The following is an 18,827-nucleotide window of genomic DNA, read 5'->3' on the forward strand; positions in this document are numbered from 1 at the left end:
TATAGTAAGTTGTATGTTTCAACACAGAAAGCATGCATTGTGATTGTATGCATGATTAAAATATTGGAAAAGATAAGTTTCTGCAATGTTGTAAACTCACCTGCGTCTTGTTTGGAGCATCCATTTTGATATTGCACTTCTTTTTGGGGGGCTCAAAGTCATCATCATCATCCACACTAGGCATTGGGAGCTTTTTAGCATCGGTAGCAACACCTCTCTTTCTATGTTGCGAAGGATCACCATCACATCACGTTTTTGTCGGATCTCTGGTGTCTGTCGAGCGCGGGATGTCAACACTAAAGCATTCTTGACTTGACTCAATGATTAATCGCTTTGGATTGGTTGGGAGTCGATCAACCTTCCGCATAGTTGAAGCAGCAGCATGCGGAGCAACAATGTAAACATATGTGCAACTAATAAAATGATTATCACTGAACAAATATACATGCTGATTTTACATGTACTTTATTGACTTACATACATCAACATATAAAAAATGATTATACGAAATAATTGTACACTCTACACATTCGTCCACAATAGAATTCCTCAATTATGTTATATGGCCCTAGCAACATAGATGGTAAGTGAACAAAACATCATAAAAGTCGTATCATTGCATTGTAGAAATTGCCATATACATCTATGCATACCAACAGAATGTTCATATAAAATAGTATTTATCCAGTGACTAACCAACAAAATAAAAAAATGAATGCAATAACAAATAGAACTTAGTAAAAAACATAAACATTCATATACAGAGATAATTATGGCAATGTCATACTAGGTTCTTACATTTTAAACAAACGAGTTTCATGGATTAAACACATCAGGTCTATAATGTAAACCTATTTAGGCCCTGTTTGGCACTGTAGCTTTCAAATACTACAGTATATCAAATCCATAATATACAGTACGACATGACAGAAAACCACAGTTTTAGCAAAACAGGAGTAAAACGTAGTATTTCTTAAAACATAACCATGTTTGGCAGCCATAGGCCGACAAAAACGTTCCAGCAGCTACCCTTAAAATCGTATAATTGCATAGTAGAAAGCAAAAGCACTGGCAGTTTATGAACTAGATAGATCCCATGACTTTCCCTTGCCCGAAGTCAGCAAAGGTCAGAATGAAACCGTATCCATCCATACGAGAGACTAGATGCTATGAACCAATGTTCTGTTCTCATATCACGGCAAGCAAATAGGACAATGCTCAAAATGGCCATATACATTTATGCCTACTAACACAATGTGCATAAAAACGATATCCAGTGAGTAACAAACAAAAATAAACATTTATGCAGTAGTAGATCACCTGTGATTTCTTTGTCATCGACGGCCAGAAAATTCGTCAAAGGTTGAAACGCAACAACCTAGTCGCCGGTGATGGAGTTGGGCACCTGGAATAGAGCGCAGTGATTAACGCCTCACAAATACGGCGCACGAGCGGTGGATAAGAAAATGGCGGAGATGAATGGGGAGATTGGGAAGTAGTAGTGTAGGGCATAAGGATTTGTGAGGAATGCGAGCACCTTGGGAAGTAGGACGACCGTCGGCGGGCGTGTAGAAGACCAATGTGACGCGGGGCCGAGGATTGTCGGTGGCGGGTGGCTCGATGACACTGTCAACGGCGGCGCCAATTAGGGTTGACGGCGTGCGAGGGCGGAGGAACGAGGAATCGCCCTGCCGACGCCCGAGAAATCGCAATGAGTCGGCCAGGAAAAGTTGATCGCGCGGGGAGTTAGGGTATAGAAGTGTTTGACCGCGTGGAAAGTGGGCCTAAGCCGGTATTTCTAGAACGTGGGTTTGGATGAGGTATTTACGCTAAATCGATTTTGTTTCATAAACATAGGACGAAATTGGTGTAAAGATGTTTTGATTATGGCATGGGTGGTTGACCGCGTGGAAAGTGGGCCTAACCCGCTTTTTATGGAACGTGGGTTCAAGGGTGGTGCTATGTTTACGCTAAATTAGTTTGGTTGCATAAATAGTGAACAGAAGTGGGCTTAACTGGATTTGTTGGTGTTGGTGGCCAGGGCTCTCTACAGTTATTGAGAGCCCAGGGATATATATATATATATATATATATATATATATATATATAAGGAAGAGATAATGGAAGCCCTGGGCTTCCATTAGTATGGGAAGCCCCAGTCAGGTATATCCACGCGCGCCTAATCTGGTTCTGGTTCTGGCTCGGGCGGATTCCAGTGTAAAACGTGAGCTAAAACAGCATAAATGAGTATGAAATTTAGCGTAAATCCTATATCTGTTTTGTAACAGCAAACGAGGCTCAAAATTACGGCGTGAAAATCGCGTGCAACCGATCGTGCACGGGTTCTTGCTCGGGCAAATTCTAGCGTAAAACGTGAGCTAAACCAACGTAAATGAGTACGAAATTTAGCGTAAATCCTATATCTGTTTTGTAACAGCAAACGAGCCCCAAAATTACGGCGTGAAAATCACGTGCAGCTGATCGTGCGCGGGTTCTGGCTCGGGCGGATTCCAGCGTAAAACGTGAGCTAAAACAGCGTAAATGAGTACGAAATTTAGCGTAAATCCTATATCTGTTTTGTAACAGCAAACGAAGCCCAAAATTACGGCGTGAAAATCGCGTGCAGCCGATCGTGCGTGGGTTCTGGCTCGGTCGGATTCCAGCGTAAATGAGTACGAAATTTAGCGTACTTCCTATATCTATTTTGTAACAGCAAACGGGGCCCAAAATTACGACGTGAAAATCGCGTGCAGCCGATCGTGTGCGGGTTCTGGCTCGGGCCGATTCCAGCATAAAACGTGATCCAAAATAGTGTAAATGAGTACGAAATTTATCGTAAATCCTATATCTGTTTTGTAAAAGCAAACGAGGCCCAAAATTACGGCGTCAAAATCACGTGCAGCCTATCGTGCGCGGGTTTTGGCTCGAATGATTTCAGCGTAAAACGTGAGCTAAAATAGCCTAAACGAGTACGAAATTTAGTGTAAAACACGCGCACAATCTCACTTCGCAAGAGATTGCTGTAAAACACATAACAAATGTCATAAATTTGGCGTAAAGCACAGTAAGACTGTTTTTTAATGGAAGCATAAAACACAACAAGAAGTGTCGTAAAATTTAGTTTGAAAATGCATAAATCACGATGGTCTCATAGGGCACTTGTTTTGTTCACATTATATCAAAATATAAAGTACAATGATATTTTGCCAATATTGTTGCATTCATACACGATTTTTTTGACATGACAAAAAACGAGGAGCTAGCCCTGTCTTCGGTACTTAGAGATTTGGAACCATTAGCCTTTAGCTAGGTCATGGTCCGAAATGGAAGCATCGCTGCTCGACTCTTGTCAAAACAGGTCTGTGTAAGCCTGTATAAAGCATAAAAGAAACAAAAAACTAAAATGATTCACCAGTTAAAAGACATGGATTGAGAGGAATGATATAATATAAGAGTAGAGTTATGCATTCACTTAGATCATGCTGCTCTACAACAACCTGTCACATCATTTATTCATTTTCAGATTCTTGTATCTCCCATCATTTATTCTTATTCCTTCGTTACTTATGGTGAGAGTGTTTATCAACCAAAGGTTGGAGCCTAGACTGCAATAAAAATTTGTTTATGTGCAAACCTCTTGCAGAAACCAGAGCACGAACGTTTCCTTTACTTCCTAAAAAGGCCTATTACTGAAAGGATCATCATGAACACAATGAAACAGGCGACACCAACATAGATTCTGGCTACCCTGCTTTTCCTCCCTGCATATATCAATAGTCATTTAGATATTTAACAAATCGAGTAGGAGAGCTACCGATAACAAGAGTCTGTTAGATATTTCTGATGGATTTTGACAGTATGTACTCAACTGGACAGTAATAATGTTGGAAGAGATGTTCTATTTTGGGGAAAACGAGAATAGTGAGTGTCCTACCTCCTCCGGACTCCAAAACTGATGGCGTGAGCACAACCCCGGGCAATGGAGCCGACAATGGAGTTCAGTGTTACAGCATCCAAGAGACTCCAAAACTGATGGCGTGAGCACAACCCCAAGCAATGGAGCCGGCAATGGAGTTCAGTGTTATAGCATCCAAGAGCCGACAATGGAGTGAAGGAAAACCACAATGTGATACCAAAGGTGCAACGCTACATACAAAATCATTGCTATTACAAGAAACAGGGTGGAAAAGAAGAAGAAATGGTCACATTGGTGGGGGTAGTTCATCCCGAGATCAATAATTTCTTCTCTTCTGCCTGTACTTAGCCCTATTCTTCCTCGCCTCCTCTTTCTGCTTTTCGGCCTCCTCCTTCTCAAACTTCTCATTTTCCCTCTTCTACAAGAAGTCCTGCACCGACAGGTATATCACCTGCATTGCAAAGAGAATCGTGAGCCAGCCAAAAGCACAGTCTGGCGTCTGGAGAGACCAGCATCGACCTTCCAATGCCACAACAGTTCGCAAGCAGCAAGTCGCAACCCAGCTAATGATTTTCATGGAAGGACACGCACCCCGAGGGTGAGGATGGAGAGGCTGATGAACGCAAGTGTGAGCAGCACAGACACCACCGTGGCCGTGATGCTGTCGTCGTCGGCGGCCACCCTCATCGCGGCATCCACATCTTCGAGGGTGTAACACCCTGAATTTGGGGGTATAAAATTTTCTTTTCTAATATCCACCAAATTCAGGTGTTACCCTCTTCTTCCTTTGCCTTTCTTTATCTTTTAAAAATAGAGAAGGAATATTTTTCTTTTATGGAAGTATTAAATGTATTAATGGATCTCAAAAAGGGTTTTTGATCATTGCATCACATGCTGGAGCATTAGTCTTCTTGTTGTTGATTGACTTGAAAGAGTTCGACGAGTTAATTTATTCTCTTTTGCGAAGCCCAATTTAATTAATAATAGAAATTTACCAAAAATATTTATTGAATATTCTATTTGGAAATATTATTATTTTTAATTATTATGATTTTTATTTTAATATTTTGAAAAAGAACAAATATTTATTCATACATTTTGAATAACATGCGTTAAGAAAAAGAGGAAAATGAATTTCAAAATAAACAAAAAAGAAAGAGAAGGCTCAGCTGCTCGGCATGTCCGTGGCCCGCTCGGCCTTCCAGCCTCGTCGCGCGCACGGGAGCACGGGTAGCGCCCATCCAGTTCGTGGGCCCACCCGTCAGCAGGGTGCGAGACCCAGTTGTCAGGCCTATTTCCCTCAACTGCCCCCTCCCTTCCCTAGCCGCCACTACTCCTGTTTCCCAGCCACCAGGTTGTTCCTCTTCACGCACGTCCACGACTTCTTCAACCCCAAGCATTCGTTCCCTGCTCTCCTTGGCAACCAGCAGCAGCAGCAACCAGCGGCCCCGGCTCGGCGTGCGGGCGCTCGACCCAGCACGGCGGCTCGGCACCATGGCACGGCGGCTCGCGGCCATGGCACGGCAGCCGACACGGCGGCCCACGGCTTGCCCTGCGCGGCAGCCTACGTGGCCATCCTGCTCGGTCTCTACCCGGCGCGGCGGCTCGCGGCCAGCCAGCGTGACTCGCGCGGCCTAGCTCCTAGCCCGCTGCCGAGCCCTCTCCTGCGCGCCTGTCCCGCATGCCCAGGCGTCCGGCCCCGGCTCCATAGCCCGCCGCAGTGTGCTCCCAGCGGGCCCTGGCTGACATCCAGCCGTCGTGGTCGACCGAAAGGCCACCCTCGCCGAGCTCCTCCCTTCGTGTTAGTTCTCATGTGCGCAGTGGAGAACGAGAAGAAGAAGCAATCGTCCTGTTCGTGGGTGAGATGGGTTGTGGCCGCATGAGATTCCATCGTTTTGAACTGTGAACTAGTACGTATTCAATGTGTGTGCATCGCAAATACATTTGATCCTGTTCTAATTGTGGTAACTTCGTAATCCTGTCGAGTACACGTTAATAATAGTATTTTCTCGCATCACAGGATTTAGCTATTTAATTGATTATTTGGTTGTCCAATGATTAATAAAATAACATTCTAATTTAGGTATAGCTCTAACCTGTTCTCGTATAAAAACCCGTTAATGTGATTATGTCGATGGAAATGTTGTAATTAACACTTTCTTAATAGGATGCGGGATCGGTTAGCGGTTCTAGCTTATCGTCTCACTGTTTTCGCGTGTTGACGCGTGTTGTTTCACGTGTGTCGCGCGCCTTGCCGCGCGCCGTTCGCGCGTATCGCGCGTTGTCCGCGCGCGAGATTAAACCATTCGCTTATAATTACTTATGTAAGTTAATTAGTTATTTATTTAGTCATCCACAATTAAAACAGTAAGTTAGCCAAAACTAAGTAGTAAATATTATTTATATTTGAGATATATCGGATTAAATACTCTAATTAATATTCGCTTAGTGTAAACACGCTAACCATTCGACCGTAGCTTCGACTATCGCGGTTCTTTTCCTTGCATAACTGTAGAAGCGCTCTCTATTTTGTATTGCTCGTTTTTATAATGTTTTACCTTGTAGGGTGTAATGTTCTTATGCACATATGTTTGTTTGCTTGTGCCTATTCGTCTTCGCTCCGCGTTGCGATTAGATCGTGGTTCTCTTCCGAGCTTCGAGGAATCGACGATCAAGCGTTGGCGACCAAGCGATCTAACTCTTCAAGTTCTACAAGTTTGAAGACCCTGAGCATCTGTTTGGTGAAGGCAAGTGTCCTCTGACCCATTATGTCCCATTTACTTTATAATTCACTGTCCCACATACTATGAACAACCTAAGGATTGACTAGCTTTCTATTTACCTGGTTCTTGATTACCTTTTGGGCTACTATGGTTAGATTCATGCTATTGCTTTACTTTAATCGATGAACATGATGTGAACACTCATGATACGATGTTGTCATTATGATTATGATGTTGGACTGGTGATATTTAAGGGGACTCGAGCTGTTTCTTGAGTGCCTCTCCGTAAGGACTGGTTCGTTGGATGACCGCCCGGGAAAACAGTGCAACCATGAGGGTGGACTGGGACGCCCTTAGCTGAATAATTAGAGGAACTGGGGTGTAGTTCGCTTCGCCGTCGTGCCATTAATGGGGCTCGGTGTATGCGGCTCGCTCTGCCAAGGTTGGTTCGCCCCTTAGGGAGGAGTGTGGTGCATTTAGGAAACCTAACGGGCGACTACAGCCTCAGGGAATCTTTGTAAAGGCTTCGTAGTGAATCCCTGGCCATTCACCTTGGGAGTGAATAAGGGTCTTGCAAGCCTGGGGCTAGAGAGGGAATCATGACTTGTGGGTAAAGTGCGCAACCTCTGCAGAGTGTTATGAAACTGATATATCAGTCGTGCTCGCGGTTATGAGCGGCCAAGGGAGCTCCATTGATTAGAGATACTTGATCAGAGATGGTTGGTTTACAGGTGGTGACGAGGATGATGGTTACGATTATGACTATGGTAATGGTAAGGGGTATTCTTTCCGTTTGGAAAGGGTACTTTAGGTTAAGAACTTGGGTTAATGCTAAAACCTGGCTTTCCACTAGTATTAATAACCTGACCAACTAAAAGCAACTGCTTGACTTAACCCCACATAAAGCTAGTCCACTACAGCCAAACAGGACATTTGCTGAGTACGTTGATGTGTACTCACCCTTGCTTTCACAAAACACTAGGTTGCCTTTGGTGCAATCTATGCTCAGGTAAAGAAGAAGGAGAACGGTGTCGAGGCGGATGTCCGGGAGTTCCAGGACTTCGACGAGTTCGAGGATTAGGCTAGCAACCTCCCCCAGTCAGCTGCCTGTGGTGGGTTGTTTACGTTGGCTACATTTCGATTCTGTGTACTTTGATTTATATTATGCAAATGGCTCTAGTCTGTAATAGTATTACTTACTCTTTATTGTAATTCGAAGCAATGTGCTATGATGAGTCATTTATGTAATCGTTGTGTACGTGAATCACTGATCCTGGCACGTACATGGTTCGCATTCGGTTTACCTTCAAAACCGGGTGTGACAGAGGGCCAACTCCGCTTCGCCGGCCACTACAGCAGCAGTCGGGCGTCTGCGCCACAGCCCATACCTCGTGAGGAGCAGGGGACTCGAAGCCCTTCTCCCGCCTCCCTCGAACACATTCCTAGCAGCATGCCTCAACGGAAGAGGCCTCAGCGGCGCGAGGGGTAGAACACAGACCGAGCTCACTGCTTTCTGAAACTATTTATTAGTAATATATGAACAAATCAGCTTGCCGATTATCATGCAGTAATAAATCAGACTTTATGCAATACTAGCACAATCAACAAACTATATAGTGTGTCTTACAATTTACAAACAACAAATAAATAAGAACAAAAACAAATCCTAACTCTGGTTAATATGCACTATGCTAGATGAACTTCTTGTATAGAATTTTGTGACTATTTTTAGAATGTACTATAATGGTGTATTTTCAAAGGAACCATGTCAAAGAAAACATTCTTTATACAAAATTTGGACAAGTTGCACATCAACTTTCAACAAATGCTTGAATTTTCTTTCAGCATAAAGCTAGTGTAAATCACTTCTCACATAAATAAATTCCAGTTAAATCACTGAATGAAAATTTATTGGTAGTTTTGATAACTCAACGTGGAGCGTGAAATTCTCAAGCCAATAACTACATATGTATCAGAAAATGGTATTCAGAAAACAAACAAACATTTTAACTTTTGCATCTTGGAGTAAATTCCCTTTAGTATTCACAAGCGAATGCAAGCACAAATAAATGAGCATCGGTGAGAGAATTGGACACCAAACAGGTTGCAGGGTATAGAAACAGACGATGTGGGCAACTACCAGTCACACCAAACCAACTTTATCTTTGCTTGTGCTAGCTACAATGACGTGGCTAGATTAGAGCATCACAAGTAATGATTAACCTAATCATCAACTAGTCCTGATAAAGCATCCCAACTTTCTCAGTGATTAAAATAACAGTGGTATGGAAGGAGATGCCTCATATATTTTGTGTTATCGTGCCTATATTATAATACATTTGCCACGGGCACGCACGCATACGCGATTGGAAAAACCCTCCACAAAATGAAGGAATGAACAATGCAAATCGCCGCTCCTATTCGATTTGAGGAAGCATAAAAACAATACTGACGCAATGCTAACAGAAATAATTCATGCACGACTGTGCAGGATGGCATCCAGAAACTCACATCGACAACAGGAATGAAGGCCATCCTTGGTCGAACCCAATTGATAACAGATCCTTCGTCAACACTGTATAATATCTAGTTAACAAAACTCACATCAACTAGGAGAATCCGCTAGTCTAGCTTCAATGATCGGTAGATGGACCAGAAGTGGGCAGAACTATATCTACAAACAACAATAGAAGCAAGGGGAGACGGTGGAGCCGCTGGAACTTTGTCACCACTTGTACATGACCTCTTTCGCTTGGAGTCTGCCTCATTGGTGTTTCCTTCACCCAGATCCACAACCACACACCTCTGGGCAATGATTCTGTTGGGGACTTGTTCTCAAATACTATGAATTAAGAACAAGGCAACACAAATGTTATTGGTTAAAGGTCCTTCGTCCTTCGAAATATTATTTCCCTTAGGATATAATGATCTTCAGACGAAGGTCATGAAGGACATACCTTCATCATCATAATATGTGTTAATGAAAGAAGAAGCATATGAAATACAAGAGACACCATGAATAATCATATGACATTGTTAATATGTCTTCTTTATTTTAGCATAGATAAACAAAAACAATATCGAATTACATTTGTACCTTCGGCTTGATAGAAGGTAAAAGTCCAAGCATGACGCACAGATGAATACAAGTCAACATGAACAGTACGGGGGTATTGTTCACCTATTTATAGGCACAGGGCGCAGCCTGTGTAAATTTACATTCATGCCCTTCATATTTACTATTGACTTATGGACAACCCAGCAGGGACTAAATGGCCTTTTTCCTTTTAAGTCGGTTCCTTTTTCCACCATTATTGAGCCAAAGCTCCCTTACGCGTAGCTTCGGAACAACATCAGCCTTCGTCTCAACCATGCTTTTCACATCGTATATGCTTTTAACCTGAGTCCGAAGGTACGTGTTCATATGTTACACTTGGAAAACATTGTTAAATCATGTTTTTGAGGACCTTCGGAAGACGAAGGCCCCCAACAGTAGCCCCTCGCAGTATTAATTTGTTAAGATAACGAATTCAGACTGCGACATAGACGAAGGCCTTAAGCCGAAGGTCCGAAAAACACATTCCCTTTGCTAGAATAGCAACAGTCAATGACAGACGGGGCCCTCCAAATTGCAGCGCACTGAACATATAAATAGGAACTCGCACCAGTTGCATTTGATACGCTGCTTGTGCCATTTGCATTATTTTCTCAATCTTTTAGCTCTTGCTCACTAGCGCTTGCTAGATTTTCAAGCTCTCTGAACATCGGTTTAAAAAGCGCATTTTCACCATGTCTGGAGAAAAGATGTCTCAGGAAAAGAAGGTTGTTGTAGAAACGAAGCTGACCGAAGAAGCGAAGCTGTTTGAGGAGAAGAAGTCTGTGGATCCTTATGTTGCTGGATTTGTTGAATCGATGGCAAAAACAAACAAAGAGAAAACTACTAAAGAGATACTGGAAGGTTTGTCTGAAGATACTGGTGACAGCGATAGCTATGGTGCGGAAAGTGGGGATGAAGATTCTGAGGATCGGCCCTGGCGGCCAAGTCATTCAATCTTCGGAAAATCGACCATCAAACAGAGTCATCTTGAGAACATGAGAGGAAGGTACTTTTGGGATATGTCTATTGTGAGGGCTGGCGGAGACAACAACATCCCTGCCCCTGAGGAGAACGAAGTTGTGATTTACCGAAGCTTCTTCAAAGCTGGACTTAGGTTCCCTTTGAGCAAGTTTGTAGTTGAAGTGCTGAAGACCTACCAAATCTTTCTTCATCAGATCACCCCCGAAGCTATAATAAGAATGGGGATTTTTGTCTGGGCAGTAAGGAGTCAAGGGCTAGAGTCAAGTGCGAAGTGCTTCTGTAGTATGCACGAACTTCTATATGAGACGAAGGCCATGGGTAAAGAACAATACCACAACAACTTCGGTTGTTATGGATTTATCGCTCGCCCTAACGCAAGCCACCCAGTGCCAACATTTCGGAAAAGATGGCCCGGGGCCTGGATGGAAGAGTGGTTTTATGTGAAGAATGATCTAAAGACGAGGGTAGACATAAAAGAAATCATTATGCGTCCCATCTAGTCCCGCTTCGGCCTGCGAAGCCCGAAGATCGAAATTGATGATGCCGCCAAAGCGTGTCAGAAGGCCTTCAGTACTGTTTGCTCCTTCATTGGCACAAGAGATTTAATTCAAGAACATATAGCATTCAGAGTATGGCCGCTTGTGAAAAACTGGGAAATGCCGAAGGATACCATCACTAACTCTAGAGAACATGGTTTGGTCCGGCTGAAGTATACATTCAGGTTTGGGGATAAGTTTGATGAACCAAATGATGATTGGCTGAAGTGTATTGAAGCTACTAGCGATGAATTACTTGGGGCGTACTCCAAAACCGAGGACAATGCCTTGTCCGCAGCCTTCGGGGGTCGGAATAAGAAAAGGTTGAACAGGGTATTCGATGCTATTGGCTTCGTATACCCTGACTATTGTTATCCGCTGCGACGGCAAGGGGTAAAAAGAAAGATTGCTGCTTCTGGAAAGGTTGCCGCTTTGACTATCATAGCTGAGCCGAAGGGCAAAAAGATGAAGGTTCTGACTCACCGGCCGCGTTATATTGAACCGGCCGTGATACCTGAATTTGACGAAGGGGCCTCTTCAGCTGCCAAAACAAAAGAAACTGTTCCTCCTACGCAGAGGACTAAAGAGCCGGCTATAATGTCGAAGTTACTTTTAGTTAAACTAGTTGAGACGATGGCTGATAAGGCTGATGGGTCAAAATTTAAGAAATAACAAAAATGCCAGAGATTCTGAGCCCTTCAACAGAGGCAACAGTGCCGAAGGCACAAAAGAGTTCTGCCGCAACACCTAAGAGGAGAAGGATGGCAAATGTGCTAGATGTTGTGTTAGAAACAGCAAAAACCTTGAGTCCTGCTCCTACAAGAAAAATTGTCGAAGCTTCCAAGGCACAACCCAAAGCTGAAATGAAGCAGGCAGAAGTCAAAGCTGCAACAATTCAGGCTAAAACCGAAGCTGGGCCTTCAGTGCCCACCGAAACAGAGTCTGCCGTAGTTGAAGAAAAGGCGACATAGCAAATTGCGTCTGAAAAGGTTGAAACTCCTGCTCCCGAAGCTTCAAAAGAAAGCACTGATTACATCATTCGTCATGCTTCGGGAAAGGGACTTTCTCAAGAAGAAAAGCTAGAAGCACGACACTATGCCCAAAAATTGAAATACCCGAAGAGGGCATTAGTGTTTAATGGCAGTGGGGAAGAAGATTTTTTGTACTGTCTCTCGGATAATAAAGAAATATCTGTTTGCTGGGAGATAGGTAGAAGCATCGGATTCCCGAAGCTGGAAGATGGCCTTTCAATCTTATCGAAGGATGAGCTTGCTGACAGCTTAGCGTATAACAGCATAAAGGTATAAGAGTTACATTTGAATTTAAAAATGGGGTATTTTATTTGTCATACTTATTCTTTCCTTCACTTGTAGGGCCTGATTCCCAGTAATGCCCTCAGGGCCCAGAAAAACATTGAAGATGAAGGATATACAATGGCTCTCAACAACCTTCGATCAGAGGTAATCGAATTAAGAAACGAAGGTCTTGAAAAAGACAAAATCTTGATTTAATTGGTAAACAAAGTGAAAGAAGATGAAACTAGTTTCAAGGCTCAAGCCGAAATCCAAAAGAATGAAATTGAAAACCTTCGGAAACAGTTGGCAGAAGCCAAAGAAAAATGTGCACTCGCAGAAGCTAACCGAGAGATCAACGAATATTGGAAAAACCATTTAGAGAAATCTGTTGAAGAACTTCGTGCATCCAAGGAAAGATGCTTTGAAAAATCCTTGGGCTGCATGGAGAAAATAAAAGCTAGCTTCGCCAACGTGGGCGCCTATTCTACCGATGAGAACTTCATACGAGGCGACCTTGAAGGTGTTATCGAATGGATAAGTGGGGAGGTCGAGAGCTTCGAAGAAATCTTAAGTGATCGCGGGGATGTCTGTGCATTTTCTGGTGCACGGGGAATTTTAGCTATTGTTGGGGGCCTTCGGCTTCCGAAGGTCCTCAAAAACATGATTTAACAGTGTTTCTAGAGTGTAATGTGTGAACAGGTACCTTCGGACATATATCAAAGAGGGAGAACCTCAAAAGATACGAAGGTTGGCAGTGCCGAAGCTGTGAAGCAGGAAAGCTTCGGCATGTTCGCAGAAAAGGGAACCGACTTAAAGATGAAAAGGCCATTTAGACCTCGATAGATTGCTATGGAATTATCACCAAATGTAAAGGGCATGTATGTAATTTTGTATGGGTTGTATCCCGTGCCTATAAATAGGTGAACAGTACCCCCGTACTGTTCACGCTGACTTGGCATTCGCTTTTTGCGTCACACTTGTACTTTCATCTCCTTCCAAGCCGAAGGTACATTTATAATACAATATTGTTTCTATTTTTCTATGATAATATAATAAAGTTAAATGAATAATATTATATGAATATTCATGTTATCTTTTATGTTTTATATGCTTCGTCTTTTGTATACTGTGATGAAGAAGGTTCGTCCTTCGTGACCTTCGTCCGGAGATCGTTATATCCTAAGGGAAATAATGCTTCGAAGGACGAAGGACTTTATCGTTTAACATTTTCTGTGTTGCCTTGTTCTTAACTCATAGCATTTGAGAACAAGTCCCCAACATTGGCGCCCACCTCCGGTGAACTCACTTCCACTTCGAGTTTTTTTGAACACCTTCGGAAGCTATAGACCCTCGCTATGGCGCCGAAGAAAGCTTCAGCGACTGGGGCTGCAGCACTGCAACCGCTGGACCCCAACCAGGAGACCGTCTCTCTTCGGGAGGCCCGAAACCAGAAGAGGAAGGCTGTCAGCCCGACGATTCAGGAGGATGAACTAGACCAAGAGATCAGGGACATGGAGATGCTACATCAACAGGTGCAGAGGAAGAAGGAGAAGATGGCCAGGCTAGCTGAGCTGCAGAGGCAGATAGACGAAGCTTCTGAAGAAGTCCGTCATCTTACCCACGATGAGCAGAACCGAAGGCCTCAACAAAAAGACCTTCATCAGGAGGGCTTCTTCAATGAAGATGACTGGTATGACAATTTCCATCATGGAAATTTTGTTTTCGACGATGCTTCTCCTCTGTCCGCTGAGCTGCAGGCTACACCTTGGCCTCCGTCCTATAAGCCACCCCAGCTTCCCATGTTCGATGGCCATTCGGACCCGAAGCAGTTCTTGATGAGTTACGAAGCAACAGTGTCTTCGTATGGTGGCAATGCTGCAGTAATGGCAAAGTCTTTCGTTATGGCCGTCAGGAGTGTTGCTCAGACCTGGTATTCCTCCCTTCGGCCAGGAACGATCACTTCATGGCAGAAGCTGAAGGATATGTTATTGACCAGCTTTCAAGGATTTCAGACGAAGCCGGTCACTGCTCAAGCCTTGTTCCAGTGCACTCAGGATCATGAAGAATACCTTCAGGCGTATGTCAGAAGGTTCTTGCGTTTGAGGGCGCAGGCACCAACGGTGCCCAATGAAATTGTCATCGAAGCCATGATCAAGGGGCTTCGTCCTGGACCTGCTGCTCAATACTTTGCTAGGAAGCCTCCTCAGACCCTGGAGAAGCTGCTCCAAAAGATGGACGAGTACATTCGTGCTGACAATGACTTTCGCCAAAGAAGGGAGGAGGCCTTCAGATTTTCTGAAATGACCAGGGGCTTCGGAGGAAGATCCTATCCGAGGCATGTCAGGTCCATCCATAACTCCACTCAGAATGATGATAAGGGGAGTCAGCAGAACAGACCGCAGTGCTCCTCACAGGCTTCGGGGCAACAACAAACTTTCTTCCGGCCACCAGCTCCAAGAGGCAGAGGCGCCAGGGGCTTCGGCGGAAGATTCGGAGATCAACCAAGGAAACTGTTTTGCTTGTTCTGTGGAGAAAGCAAGGGCCATACCACCAGGACGTGCCATATTACAATCCAGAAGCAAAAGGAAATAGCCGAAGCTGCATCTCAACAAGCTCAGCCGAAGCAGGTCATGCACACTGCTTCGTATCATCCACCTTACATCCCACAATACATAGACAACCACCCTGCAGCTTCTGTAGCTTCGGCAAGTCAACCTCAAGCTTCCTGGCAGCAGCCTCCGCCTCCACCTCCACTGCAACAGGGTCAACAGCCAGAAGGGAGTCAATATGCCCCACACCAAAGGGACTTCAGAGAACAATCCGAAGCTCGCACAGTCAACAGCACTGTGCCAGAGTCGAAGCACATTTATTGACACATATCCTACCTTTGATAGCAGTCTTTTCTATTCAGTTTTATTTTCTGTGAAACAAAGAACATTATTAGTTTTCATGTAATAATTTCGTTGTTTCCCACGAGGAAAACCCATTTTCTTCACAGGCTTAAGTCCCTGAAGCTAACAAGGAGGACCTTCGAATTATTAAAAATCCTTCGAAGCAACAGAAAGTCGTTCTAAGGAACGCAGAGTAAGTTGATGAAGTCACAAAAAGCCGTTCCAAAGGGAGCGCAGTGTAAGTTTTCTGCTCAAAAGTCGTTCCTACGGGAATGCAGAGCTTACAGCGAAAAGTCAACGCTGATACCGCCTAAGTAAAAGGCGAAGAAGCTCCTAAGGGAGGCTTACAGCGAAAAGTCAACGCTGATACCGCCTAAGTAAAAGGCGAAGAAGCTCCTAAGGGAGGCTTACAGCGAAAAGTCAACGCTGATACCGCCTAAGTAAAAGGCGAAGAAACTCCAAAGACGTTCCTAAGGGAATGCAGAGTTTACAGAGATATTTTGTGTGTATCTTCGGAACAAACGTCATTTGCATAACATAACATCATCACACCATTTTGCATAGCATAAGCATCATACATCATGTTGCATATGGCAAAAGAAGGGGACACCGTATCAACCTTTGAAAGGACGCTTTGAGAAAGTGAAAATTGTGTAAAGTCATGAGGAAATACAATGATAATCTTCGGAATACAGCTTCGGAGAATGTTTTTACGAAGCATGGATGAGCCTCATCAGAGTAATATAGAAATTGTACAGCTTCGGAGAATGTCTTCTTCACGAAGCATGAAAAGAAGGGAAGGTGTTTTTTCGCCGAAGGCTCAAAAATGGTATGTATGTAGAATTTCATGCATCGTAAAGAATCGAATAATGAAAAGGGACTTATATATTACATTCAAATGTACAAAATATTACATAGATCACACTTCAAATGTTTTTTCTAATAACATCTAGTCTTCTCTTAATACTACTTCGGCAGCCTCATTTAGAAGTTGTTCAACAACTTTATCCATAATATCTTCGGCCATCTTTTTAATTTCGTCGTCCCCCTTCGGCTGAGGGCCCGAAGGCGCTTTAGTCGGATCTGAAGCAGGACACGACTACATTACTATTACAAATCGCAAACAGATCTTAAAAGCCTAAAGATTACAACACGGTAAAAACTACTATTTAGTACCTAATTGACCTTCGGGCTCTGTGCTCTTTTCAGCAGCCTTAGCCACTTCTCTAGCATCATGGATGCCCTTTTCACTTCTCTGAATAATTTCTCTTGCCATTTCTCGGCCACCGTTATCCCAGATATCAGTAAAAAACTTTCCACCAATTATGCTAGCTTCGGCCGAAGGATCTTTTGTGTCTTCAAAGGACAAAGCAGCTTCGGACTGTGCTAAAATTTTCACATGCTCACAGCCCTTCTTCTCTAAAATGGTGGCAATCCCTCTGGCGCCAGAGAAGGCACATATATCTCCTCGGCTATTTAAAATTTCTTCGAAGGCTTCAGCTTCGTGGTCAATCCATTCAATGACACTTTCGGGATTGCCCCTCAAAAAATTTTCTTCACTTGAGAATGCGCCGACCTTGGCGAAGCTAGCCTTTAATTTTTTAACACAATCTACAGATTTATTGTAGCATTTCTTTTTGGACGAACGAAGCTCTTCAACAGTCACTTCTAGATGATCTGCCCATTGATCGCTGAGTTCACGCTTTGTTTCTTCAAGTATACGTTCTTCTTTGGCTCTGGCCAGTTGTTTCCGAAGGTCTTCAATTTCGCGTTTCTGAGCTTCAGCTTGACTTTTGAAAGCAGCTTCGTCCTCCTTTATTTTATCTATCAATGAGTATAATATTTTGTCTTTTTCGAGACCTTCGTTCCTCAGTTCAATTACTTCGGAACGAAGGTTGCTCAGGGCTATAGTACATCCTTCGTCCTCAGCATCTTTCTGTGCTCTGAGGGCATTGCTGAGTATCAGGCCCTGCAGACAGGAATATGTCTGTGTCAATAGTTTTAAACAAACGAAAAATTTTGAATTCAACAAAAATATAAGAATTCCATTTGTCGCACCTTTAAACTGTTGTAAGCTAGGCTGTCAGCCAGATCGTTCTTTGACAGCACCGAAAGTCCGTCTTCTAAAGTTGGAAATCCGAAGCTTCTGCTCATCTCCCGACAGACAGAAATTTCCTTGCTGTCGGGGAGGCAATACAAGAAATCTTCTTCTCCACTGCCATTAAATATCAACGCCCCCTTTGGATATTTCAACTTTTGGGCATAGTGTTGGGCCTCTTGTTCTTCTTTTTCTGTTAATTTTTTCCCCGAAGCATGACGAAAAATATAATCACGAATTTTGGATGCTTCGGGGGTAACAACACCAGTTCCTTCAGCAAAAGTTGGCTTTGTTATTTTTTCTGCCTCACTTTCCAAGGTTTTTGCCTTTGAGGGCTCTGAGGGCCCAGCTTCGGCTTCAGTATCTTGCTCTGGAGCTTTAGAACCCGAAGCTTCGACTGTTGTTTCAGGAGTGACGGCAGCCTTCTTCGGAGGGGTGCTTGAAGATTTGATCGTTTCCAGCACATCTAGCACATTAGCCATTCTCCTTCTTTTCGGAGTCACTGCTGGCACTTTTTGATTTCTTACTGTTTCAATGTTTGCCACAGGACTCAAAACTTCTGATGTTTTGGAGTCCTCGCTTGCTTCCTTTACCTCTTCCATTTTTTCTGTGAATGGCGCTTCGGCCTTCTCTTTCGTTTCTGGTAACAAAATTTTTGATTGCTCCAATTTTGTCTTCGTTGGTATTTCGGCTGTTTCTGTGACTTCTGGCAGCAAAGTTGGCTCGGCTGGTTTTTCAGCTTCGGTGGCCGAAGAAGTCTCTCCGGTAAACTCAGGCACCGAAGCTGGTTCAATATAACGCGGTCGATAAGAAAGAACCTTTATCTTTTTCCTTTTCGGTTCTGGCTCGCTAGGAGCAGCTGCAGTTTCTTCTTTTGCAGAGGTTGTATTTTTTCTCTTCTGCCTTCGAATGGGGTAGCAATAGTCAGGGTAGACAAACCCGATGGCATCAAATACCCGATTCAGCCTTTTCTTTTTTCGGCCTCCGAAGGCTGCTGACATTGCAGTATCTTCGGCCTTCGAGTATGTCCCAAGCAGCTCATCACTTAAATTGTCAATGCTTTTCAACCACTCATCATCTGGCTCAATAAATTTATCTCCAAATTTAAAAGTGTACTTAAACCTGACAAGTCCACCTTCGTCGGCCTCTTTAATGGTTTCTTGTGGCATTTCCCATTTCTCCGCAAGCGGCCACACCCTGAAGGCAATATGCTCTTGTACTAAGTCCCTTGTTCCTATAAAAGAGCAGACAACGCCGAAGGCTCTTTGGCACTCTTCGGCGGCTTCGTTC

General features: G+C 43.7%; 1 pseudogene; it reads right to left on the reverse strand.

The window, feature by feature from the left end:
• Nucleotides 1-4,104: 4,104 nt before the first annotated feature.
• LOC103642573 (uncharacterized) overlaps nucleotides 4,105-18,827 on the reverse strand; it is a 65,513-nt pseudogene continuing 50,790 nt past the window's right edge.

Source organism: Zea mays, chromosome 10 (assembly GCF_902167145.1).
Source record: "Zea mays cultivar B73 chromosome 10, Zm-B73-REFERENCE-NAM-5.0, whole genome shotgun sequence".
Lineage (NCBI taxonomy): Eukaryota > Viridiplantae > Streptophyta > Magnoliopsida > Poales > Poaceae > Zea > Zea mays.